The sequence below is a fragment of the Mya arenaria genome, chromosome 14 (assembly GCF_026914265.1).
Source record: "Mya arenaria isolate MELC-2E11 chromosome 14, ASM2691426v1".
Taxonomy (NCBI): Eukaryota; Metazoa; Mollusca; class Bivalvia; order Myida; family Myidae; genus Mya; species Mya arenaria.
The window spans coordinates 21,716,848-21,729,152 of record NC_069135.1 but is presented as its reverse complement, the minus strand read 5'-3'; the positions used below and the strand labels follow the sequence as shown (position 1 = coordinate 21,729,152).

At 34.6% G+C, this 12,305-nt stretch overlaps 1 non-coding gene across 1 annotated transcript; it reads right to left on the bottom strand.

Moving 5' to 3' along the window:
• Nucleotides 1-9,162: 9,162 nt before the first annotated feature.
• Trnah-gug (transfer RNA histidin (anticodon GUG)) lies at nucleotides 9,163-9,239 on the bottom strand. Its single transcript has one exon. It is a non-coding gene; the product is annotated as a tRNA-His (tRNA).
• Between the last annotated feature and the right edge of the window lie 3,066 nt (nucleotides 9,240-12,305).

The window sequence follows — 12,305 nt, the reverse complement described above, 5'->3', positions numbered from 1 at the left end:
ATTTTCTGATTTTACTGATGTTTTTTTATACTGTCCATGTGTATGTAATGCACTAGTCAATTGTAACCACGCCCCAAGGTCCGGGGAATAGCGGGGACTTTGATTTTCAGTCCAGCCAACCCCGGGTATATCCACTGCATTCACCTGGCACTGTGGGGCCACCTGGAAGGTAAAAACTTGGCCCATTTCCCCGACTATCCGTGGTATACCCCAGGACCTAGGGGGGGGGAAGGGGGCGTGGATTGACTGGTTCATAAATTCAATGTACAGGCTGTTTCTAAAACATTTACAAGTCCTACTATTTTTATCTGTTTATAACGATTATGATTATATGAAAACTGAGAAATGCATTTTAGAAAATTTAAAAAATAACTCACCAAAACATGTTCAATTGTGTTAAGTCCTGTGTCCGTGTATTTTAATATAAGTTTTGCACTTAAAATCCGATTTAGTTATTATTTAGCACAAAATTTTGAGTACAAAACAATGAATTACTTAAAACACACATAGATAATTATTGACTTCGACGCTGTGAAACTGTTGTTGTTTACTGAAGACTGTAATCCATTGACTTTGACACTGATTTTCATTTAAAACGTGTATTTTACATTACGAAAACTGAAAGTAACCCGAAAATTAATACCGGAAATAAATAACAACGGTGCGTCCTGCAAAATATTCCCGACAAAAAAGACTGTCAACAAATATCGGCTGTTTTGCGGTTACCCGGACCTGATTTTGTCCTGACACGAGGAAATTTTGCTCGCGAAGAATGTAAAGCATGGAAATACCTTCAAAAAAGGCGAAGTTGACGTTGAAGGAATAAATTCTTAGTAAAATAACTTCAGAAAATAGAGGAAATTCAGAAGTAAACAAAAAAAATAATATGCGCGGCCAAATAGTAAGTGCGGGCGCAAAAAAAAAGTTTTTTTTTTTTTTTTTTCGTTTTTCGAATTTTAGGTGCGGCAAATCCGACGAACAAATGATCAATTTGTTGTGGCCTAAGATTTGATTAAGACCCGGGTTGACCCATATTAAAAAAATTTGCAAGATATAATGCAGACAAGCATTCTGACCATGTTTTATCAATATTTGATAGAAATTGTTGAATTCATTACCCTGAAGTATTTCTTCTGAAGATTTGACCTAGTCACCTAGTTTTTGACCTGAGATAACCCATATTCAAATATATTCAAGATAACATGCCGACAAATAGTCTGACCAAGATTGATAACCATTGGATAAAAACTCTTGATTTTATTACAGAAAATAAAAACTTTTAACACAGAATTGTTAACGCCCACCCGCCCGCTTTTCGCCATTCTATAACCTTATTACAGTTTCTGTAGTATGTATTAAAAAATGTTTTAAATTGATTAAACTAGTACTATTGCAATTGTTTAAAATGTATCTAAATCATTTCAGTTAGTCATACCATGTACCGGTAAAGAATTTATAACATCAATTTTATTCACATGTATAGTCCAGGGGCTGTATTCATAAAGCACCATAAGGCCACTCCTTTTTTATTTTTTGGTTTACAAGATTTTTTGGAAAAAATGTCCACTGGGTGGTCGAAAAAAAAAAAAAAAAAAAAAGGAAAAAAGTCACAAAACATACTCTTAAAGGGTGAAAATCAGAAAACAACATAAAAACAGTGAAAATTTCTTTTATATCATTTACTTGTCATTTTAAATTCTTAAACTGCTATTAATGCATGCTTTAATACACTCAAAGTTTCAAAGTTCTTATTAAACACACAGTTTAAATCTTACATACTGTGCATATAAAACATCAATGATATTGACTATAAAACATGTTTACATGTATAAACTACACTTTTAATCAAAGATACATTGAATATCACTCAGCAAGACATCTGTTTAGCTTTAAGGGTATGCTAAAGCAAAAGTGAATGCAGAACACTTAAAAACTTACCAATATTAAATTGAAAAAAAGAGGAGGCGAATTTTACGCATTAAAATACACAAAAATTGCACTGTATTAAAACAATACATTACATTTTCTAAACATTATTTAAGTTATTTTAATATTGGAAAATGTCAATAAAGTGAAATAATTACCAATTTTGTAAATAAGGAAGTAACATTTATGAAGACATTTGAGCTTTAATATTGTGAAAACAATTCCTGAAAAACTAAAAGCCTAACAAGACCTAGATTTGAGTTTTAATAACTCTTACCATGCGGGGTCCTAGTTGTGTGTAACCCGATTCATGATAAGTCTGGATATTTTCGGACCGGGATACTTACCATGGGCTGTTCACCAAATCCATTTCAAATTCAAATCTTGCAGCAAATTACCACATCAGTACATAAAAATCACATAGCAAAATAATAAATCTAGCATGTGGCTTAACTTTATGTACCAATGATAGCAAACTGACAGAGAAATCCATAATTATGTATCGGATATTTTCATCTTCTCCCAACTCCGCCATTTTGTGTATATATGCGTTCACAGGGCATCTATACTTAATGCTTGTTTAATTTTTTTTCATTTTAAAGAGTATTCCTTGGTGACTACAACAAATCTCATTTATAGTAAAATATCAAGTTCATTACAAATTGAAATGGACTTATTCAAAATAGTTTTCCGTGTTGTTTTATCTAAATGTTTTGCACACAACTCCCGGCATGAGTAAATGTCATTGACACATGTGTTCAACTCTTTGTTTGTTTTTTAACCCAAACATGAATAAACATGTAATCTAGAATAAACACAAGCTTTACATTGACCCAATGACAAGTATTTCAAAACCATTATGTGATTTAAAATCCATAAACACCACCGACCGAACTTGTGAAACTAGGTCACCGGTGTCAACTTAGAAATTTTACTTTCAATTTCACCACTCACGTTTTGTGCACTGTTATTTGATATATAACCATAAAATATTATAAAATGTTTTTCTCACACATAATTTACAGATATTTGTGTCTACTTATTCGATGGCAGCCGCTGACACTTTTATTTTTTTATCTATAAACAACAATATTTTCATGACCTAAATTAGCGGGAAAAAACAACAATCATGTGACAGTTATTGTTTGTGTCGGCTGTTAAATTTGCAAATGTTTATTGCTATTGTTATTTTAACAACTCCTTCATATTTTAATTAATTATTTTATACAAAGAATGACTCCTATCGTCAATTCCGCCATTGCCAACGGCGCTGCCATAACAGTTGACTTGCTCATATGATATCACTATAAATTGGCGAATATGGCTACGGAACAACAAACCAGTCGAGATCCACTGCATTCGTACTCTTATCGATTCGTTTTTCTTTCGTTTCGCACCAAAACCAATACGGTCAGGAAAATAATTTTGAAAATAAAAGTGAAATTCATTTTTTATTTTTTTTGTACTTTTCGGAAAATTAGACCCGCCGGTTTTGTAAACCAATTTATATAAAAGTAGTGGCCTAAGTCATTTCCAAACTTCAGTCGAATTCTTAAAATTTTCAGAATCTGTAGTTGCAATTAAAAGAAATGTACAAGTGTTTTAACATTACAGTATGTTTCTTTCAATAAGGTCAATGAAAATAATGTATGCTGAAAATTATTTTTTATTTTTTTATTTAATATGACCTAAGGATTAATATAAATTAGGAAAGTGACTTAAAGCTGCACTCTCACAGATACACCATTTTCATAACTTTTTTATTTTTTGTCTTGCAAAGGGCAATTTTTTGCATATATTTCTGCAAACCAATGATTTAAGATAGCTGACAAAAAATCAGATCGTATATTTTCATATTTCCGTTCGAAAATTAATGTTTTATGGCTTAAACCATTACCATAAACGGTTTAACCCTTTAGCACATAGACAAGTGGCCAGATTACACCTCCCAGTCAATAGCCATCTTACTGATAAGCAGTCCTTATCTGTATAGGTACTTTTCAGGATATTTGAAAATGAGCAAATGAATACATTTCTGTGTATCATACACAAGAACATCAATTGTCGGCTTTTTAATCCAGATGTGTCTTTTTTATGATAGGGGTAATAAAATTTAGATCGATCCCAGCATATTATTACCATACATGTGATAACGTCCCGGACGTCCGGGATTGCCCTGGAAATCGTATCTCTGTCACGGAGTCACGGAGGGTGCATGTTTGTCCCGGAAAGTCATAAAAAAAACGAAAAAAAATAATCTCGGAATCGATTATCAGCTATTTTGCCTGTCCGGGACACTGGTCGTAAAACACAGGACATGTTGACACTAATCCGTTAATTGGTACGTGTGTCGATGAGGTCATCGTCAATCACTCGATAATTGATCATATGAAAGTGACAAAATAAATCAGAAAAAGTGCTAAAAATATTTTGCAGTCTTACAGTGACAAAATTATAACTGTACACTTTTGTACCCTCAAAATACATTGATTTCAATGTTCAATAATGTTCAAAAAGGTATTAATTTGTATTTGACCTTGAACTAAATATCTAGTTAATAGAACAGTCAATTAATAAAATCATTATTCACATACACATGCAGTTACACATACATACACTATCTGCCAGTTGATATTCGGATGGCTGTGAATGTCCGAAATACCGCTCAACTGAACGTCAAAATTAAGCTTTCTCACAGACAACACATCGTACCTTTAAGAAATTTATTTGGGATGCACTGTTTGCACTTGTTTCATGTTTCTAGACAGAAAAATACAAGCATTTTTTTAAATCAAGAAAAAAAATGTGAAAAACATATATTTACCTGTCAAAACAACAGCAGTTTTCTTGTTTTCACTAGAACCATATCATGCGTGAAAATTCTATTTTCCGGTCAAACACCGTTGTTAAGAGAAACATTTGTACTTTTTATTTTATCAATTTCATTTTTATTCAAAATCAATAAGCATCTCTGGAAGTGATGAGAAGGCGCCCCATCTATTGTCAGGCAAATGAATTTCGTGGCCGTTTTAAAATGTCCTTTTGGAAAACCATTTTTGGTAAAATTTGACGTCAAATACCTCTTTGACATCAGAAACTGAACCCCCAACTATAATTATATTCATCGAATAAGCCTAAACCTTTTTGGCATCATGCAAACTATGATGACTTTGGCTTTTTTTAAATGCCAAACCACGCCAGAAAGATGGTCCTGTTTCATGCACAAAAGCATGATACATAAGAGTACATATTTTAAGAAACTCATTGCTTAATCTTTATTACAGTCAGGGCTTCTAAAAACCAGCAATTTGCTGGTCTGGACCAATTTTGACCAAGCTAGACTGATTTCAGTTTCAAAAAGTGTAAAAAAATTGGTCCGAAATGTTCTCATTTTTTTATAATTTCAGTCCAAAACGACTAAGTCAGTAAAAATTGTGATACTCAAACATTCTTGGGTCATTCACACATTCAAAATTACCCCCAATAAAAGTGTCCTAGTTACCATCAGACCAGCGGTTTATTCCGCTACGCTGAACACTCTATAGCCTATCTGTTTATTAGCAGACGCTTGCAATCGGTCCAATCATGTGTATTGGTAGGTTGCAGAAGACACAATTAATCAAACTATATGTGTTAATAATGCGCTTGCAGCTGTCCTGATTGAGTGTTAAAATCGGTCCATATTTTCACATGGCAATATGCAATGTCGTCGTCGATATTGACATGATATATCCGTTTGTTGATTACCAAACCTATAGCCTATTTGTTAATTAGCAGACACTTGCAATCGGTCCAATCACGTGTATTGGTAGGTCGCAGAAGACACAATTAAACAAACTATATGTGTTAATAATGCGCTTGCAGCTATCCCAATTGAAGGTTAAAATCTGTCCATATTTTCACATGGCAATATGCTATGTCGTCGTCGATAATTACATGATATCTCCGTTTGTTGATTACCAAACTGTTAAATTTAAATTGTAATAAAGAAGCATTGCTGGTTAAATACGGTTTTAAAGATAAATGCAATTGTCATTGTTAACCCATGAAAGCATTAAAATTCCGAATTAATTAACCTAGTCATATAGAATATCAACTGAGACACGCTTGATTAACTCATTCGCAGTAATGAAATATTCGTCTTCGATATCAAACTTATAGCTTGAAGCCCCGATTATAAATCCAGATATATATCACTATTTAAGATAATCAGTTGAATATTGACCCACTGTAGAAGGATTAAGCAAATTATTCATAATACTGTTTCACTTTTTGTCGTTTCCCGCCGGCCGCAGTTAATTACGATCGCAGACGTTCTTGTTGAAAATGCCGCAGAACTCGATGAGGATCTCATTTAAATTAAGCTTGAATCAATGACCATCTAAATCGGCTATGAAGGCTCTAGAGGCGTAGTTACAATTGACTGGCAGGGTTCGAATTTAACTTTGAGGAGCACTCGCAAAATTTTGCGAGTGCATTTTGAGGCAACTCGCAAAATGAAAAATCAACTTGCAATTTTATTATTTGCTTTATTCCCTTATAATATTGTCTAATTAAAGTATAAATTTACACCTAAGACATATTATGAATATTAAAAAGTATCAATCTTGAGTGATTCGACTACTAGAACTTGTTGATGGCTTATTCTATTTGGGGGATACGGAAAGACTCATCTAATGCTGGCAGCTTTTTGATAGCAAAGCTGTCCAATATTTTGACATTGTTCACTTTGTATATTTACCCTCGCCATCGGGTAATTTAATACCCATTCGACAAGCACGCTACAGATATCATTAAGTCTGTAAGTATTAAAATCAATAACATTATAAATTTGAAATAAAAAAAGCAACAGTAAATGTTCTTTGGACCATGAAATATATCGATCGATGAAGTCTATTCATTTTGACAATTGGGCGAAAATATATTCAAAGGATGATGGGGTTTACATATAGTGCGCGAAAGCGCTAAATTTAGCCAATGATTGAGCTAGGTGATTACGTCATTCGTATTCACTTTGTATAATTGCACGCATCGGAGCATCCCGGAAAGATTCAAGATAAAACTCGGCTTTTTCCGTATTTGTTCTATTTTTGAAAACTTACTAAAGCGTGTCTCCGTACTGTCTTCTTTATACTGGTAGTGTAAATATGCCACTATTAGGCTGTTTACACTCGACTACGTAGCGGAGTTAAGTTCATGTTTATTCTACTTTCCTTTTAACATTTTGTGGTCTAGAAAAAGCCACTCGCAGAATTTTGCGAGCTTGAATAAAAGTCACTCGCAATTTGTAAATGTCGCTCGCATTTTGCGTGTATGGGAGTCTAAATTCGAACCCTGACTGGTGCATTAAAAGATCTCAAACATGTTGCATTTTGTATTTTACTCCCATGATTTATTCACTCATTCAAATATCAATCGCTTATTCAACCAATCAATGAACCATTTGATTGAATATTCATAACTGTTAATTTTATCACTGCATCATTCAATCAATAATTAAATCAATTTATAATACCCAATTTATTTCCAGCAATTAATAATTAATATTTCACCAATCACTCATTCATTTAATCATTCAGTCAATCAATAACTGACATATTTAAAAAAAAAATAAGTGTTAATATTACTGTAATTCAATCTTGATTGTGTCAATCATACATAGATCCTATCAGTCAGTCCATCAATCAATCTTAACACTAAATTCTTTAATAGAATTGCGGATTCTAGTTCATAATTAACACATAAGAATTCAACTGTCAAAAAATGAAAGGTGTTCCGGAATTAACTGTCAACTGGGAGCGGGGGGGGGGGGGGGCTGGGGGGTCAGGTGGCACTTCCATCAGACTCCCTTTGATATATAGATGTTTGGCGAAATCATTTTTTATTAATTGTTACCTTGATTCTGTTTAGTTGCCTTCAAACACACGGGCAGATGTGAATTTCGTTTGTTGTCTGTCGAACTGCAATATTTTGACAACTCACGTGCATATTTCCCGCCAACTGTCTAACGATTAGATTCATTCAGCTTCAACAACAATATTGCTAACCGATTAAACCGGTTTAAATTGTAACTATCGACTCTCAGACTTATGTGCAAAGCATTTCATTATTCTTAAAAAAATATCTTGAAAATTTATGGCAAGGTATTTAACATTTATATAGCAAATTATGGATTTAGAAATATAAACACATGGTTGCTGATAAGTGTTCATGTATATGGTATTCGAAATTCCCATCACCGACAGATTTAGAGGGTGGCTCTGTGCACCCCGAAGCAACGGTTATTTCCCTTTCAATTAAACTTTCGAGATGAGGACTGTAATTATAATTAATTAACATATCATTTTATAGGTAAATAAGTTAACGAATGAAAACCACAGGGACAAGACCAAAAGCCAAATGTTTAACCAATAGTTTGTTTCACTCTTCACTCAAAATCAATACATATACATCTATAACTAACATAAAGTTTGACTGATAAACCTTTACTTAGTTACTAAATAATACATTCATGGAAAATATTATTTACTGATAATAAGATTGTAACTGTGTATTTAAGAGCAGAAAGCTCAAAAAAATATGAAATGATTGGTGAATTCTACAAGATTTACTGTGGTTTAGTCTCATAAGGTTGAAATACCGTGTTTTATGCTCATTTCTTTCATAGTAAACTCGGTATCCTTCGTAAGAGCTGGGAGTAAGATTACAGTAAGTATTGTTGGTCCCAGATAAGAGCCATTGTTTTCTACATTTATTCATCATTTTTTGGAATATTAAAACAACATTATTAAATTTGGTAAATCTTATTTGGGCATCTTTAAAGGTACATTGGTCAAAACAAAATCCTACTCATTATAGCAACATAATTATTGATCAATTTTGGGGACATGGCCTCGGATAAGTTTTCCTAAAACGAGGGTTCACTGGAGTGATTTAGTTTAATGAAAATGAAAATACACTTAAACTTTAAAATAGTTTTCAAGTGAGCAACGATAGAAAAAAAACACACACAAAACACTCATAATTACAGAGTTAAGTCGGAGGTTCAACACATCTCGTCTTATTAGTATGTATATGATGATGATGTTAGTAGTTTATACTCCGGGTCCCGGGATGAGCACATTGAAGGGTCTCAGAGTGACAGTTCAACAACCGCACACCTATCCTGGGCAGACTATCAGGCGGTTACAGTGCGAATGGTCGGAGAAAGGATTTTATAACCAATCACAACAGAAGTGACCTGGTCCGCCCGGGAATCGAACCCGGGTTGTCCGATTCACAGTCCAACGCTCTACCGATTGAGCTAACCGGGCGGATATATTAGTACGTATAGTAAGGTGAAATAGCCTAAAACCTTTGTACTGAAGGCTCTCAAGCGCTTAAGCACGGGTGTATAATTCAATTACGAGAGTTAGGGACGGCATAACTGTTTTACACCATGTTGTCAAGGACAACGTTCAGTAAACAGCGTGTTGTTATAGAACGGTTTCGTCAAATTTATATTTAAGCAAGGATGCCGGACATGCGAGCTAGTATGTGAAAGACTCTTAAATTATAGGTACAAAATGACTACGTTACTATAATGTAGCCATATTCGACTTGGCCAATTCAGACCCACCCCCCACATACACACACACTGGCGGATTCCAAGATTCGACGTTAGAGAGGGCGTGTTGGGGGTTGGGGCTGGTGGTACTTTTGCACGTATTTTATTACTTTCTTACTCAAATATTGAAATATAAAGTAAACTTGGACGCACCCCCCACCCCATGTAACGCTCCTTGTTTCAATGTTTCATCAAATTAGAACGGTTAATTGTATCGATACAGTATAGACTGGTTCCATTAAACTCTTTTCTCAAAATATATTTTTAGGAAAATTAACGTAGGGTACCAGTCTAATATAAAATATCGAAACTCAAAACGTAATAAATGCAATTTAGTTTATTATATTGACCTAAATAGTTTCTTTTTTTTCGATAACGGTTTATGTTTTAATTTTACTACTTCAAACAAATAGGCACGCGAGCGCACTTATTTCTTACTACCAGTATTTATTAAGGTAAATGTTATACACATAAAACATTAATCATAAAACGGTTAATAGCACGCCTTTTATAGGTTGCGATTCATTTCATTATATTGAAGTATAAACCTGTCAACAATGAAGTTTAAGATCCTTTTAATTTTGTATAAAATACTTTTAAATGCATATACGAAAGCTATGGTTTTGTGGGCTATATTTAATTACAACAAAATTTAACATTCAAAACATTTGTGTTTGTTTTATTGCGGTATAAATGTTATGATTTTCGCTACCCCCAAGGTTGAAACTTAAACCAAGCGAGAATGAATATGGTGGTTGGTTGTACATGTATATCTTTAATATATTTTTCCTGGACTAGGCGCTTGTGAATCTGGTTTGTGGTCACCGACCTAAATGATCGTCTAGTGGATTTTCTCCAGGTACTCCGAATTTCCCCGCACTACCCAAGACCTCACTTCTCTCTCACGCGACACCGTGAAACAAATCGCTGTCAAGTAAATACAGTTTAAACAAATACAATTACATTCCAGGACAGGCAAATATCTTTTAGTGATTTCAAAACATTATGCGGACATCTGCGCATTTCTTTAACACGTCATCCCAATCATCAAGGTTACAGATTCCCTGGTTAAAGCACATGGCCAAAACCCAACCTTCACCGAGCAAGCGTCACATAACATACAAAACAACACATTCAAACCACATACAAAACACCACAGACATACCAAAAATGCATCGATGTATATTTATAAGCAAGTGTTACCGCTTTGGAACAGTCAGTGAAATAGGAGTTCATCGGGAATTGAAGCAGTTTATGGATCATCAGATTACCGTTTTTGGGCGTTTATGTTCTGGCACGTATCCTCACGATTGATACAATCATACGAATCCATCAAAATCCGTACGGTCTCCGAAGACTCGTAGCTTCTGGTCACATGTCTACGGGCCCTTTCAAATACTTTGGAGGATGCAATCGTAGAATACCCTGGTGAACACATCAGACAAGTCGTACAAAGATCGCAATGAGCTCAGACGTACCTCCTACGAATCACGTGAGTTGGTACGGCGCTCTGACGGTGACCGCACTGTGTCTGTACGAAAAGAACAAACCAGTTCGGCGAAATCTGAAAATTTTCATTTTCGCTAGTCAGCTGAAGTCAATACACCTATAGAAATTAAGTTTTATTACATAAGATGTCCGTAGTATTGTACGAACATCGTACGTTGACCATGCAAGGTTATTCTGGGATTCGCGGTGCGATACCCGTACTATTTTCACCGGGGCCCTTGCTAGCTGTTCCCATCGAACATTTCTACGAGCTCGGTGAGAACTCGGGAGCTCAGTGCAACATTTTCATCAAGTCCCCGAGTGCTCTGCGAGTTCAAAAAATCCGTATCCGAATTTCTCGCAAGAGTCAACAATGTCCGAACGGACTCTGTGCCATTTTGCAATATTCCGACCGAAAACCTTCTCGTAAGGAGCTTGTAGCATGGGCGTGACCTGGGTATGAGGAAAGACGGTGATAATATCGCTAGTTTTGAATAAAACCTTTTATTTGTCTGAAGCTAACCTCTTTTCTATTATAACATTAACCATTGAAAACCAAACAAAAGTATCAGTTGTAATCGTTCCAAAATTTATTTTGCTCTTTGAGAACTCGGTTTTCTTAATGTTAACTCAAAGGTTTATATCCCAAATTCGTGATAGATAACATCAATTTTATTTTTTTTCAAATTGCCATATGTGTGAAGAAGGTGTTATATGTGATTTTCGTATTTTAACCAAGTCAACGTCTTTGTTCGGTGGATGACACATGCAGATAGGATAAAAATGGCATCTGCAATGAATGTGACCTTGACTGAAATGTCGAGTTGATTAATTCTTAATTAAGTCGTGAATATTACCGATTACAAAGAAAGAAGTCTTTTATTGCCTGTGAATTCATCACCGTGTTCTTCGTATTTCAATGCCACCATGAGAGAAATTATAATTTAATAACTTAACGCATATATGGACGGAAACCACCCATAGACAGTGAGAAGATTACAGAGGTGAAGAAAGACTGGTGCACATCACGACCGTTTACAGTGTAACTTATAACATGCACGGGAAGTGGCAAACGGTATACAGCGAAGCCATAACATTAATGTTCGTTCCAACAGTGAAAAACGCGTAACATCGGAGGTGAAATACTATCTTGTTGGTAATTTAGGTTTCGATTAAATCTTGTGGTTTTCAATTGAAATCATTATAACGGGAAATTAAAGGTTTTAATTGCTAATTAACAATGTCATTCACCTTGAAAAATTGGATAGTGCGCCTTTGAATAGGA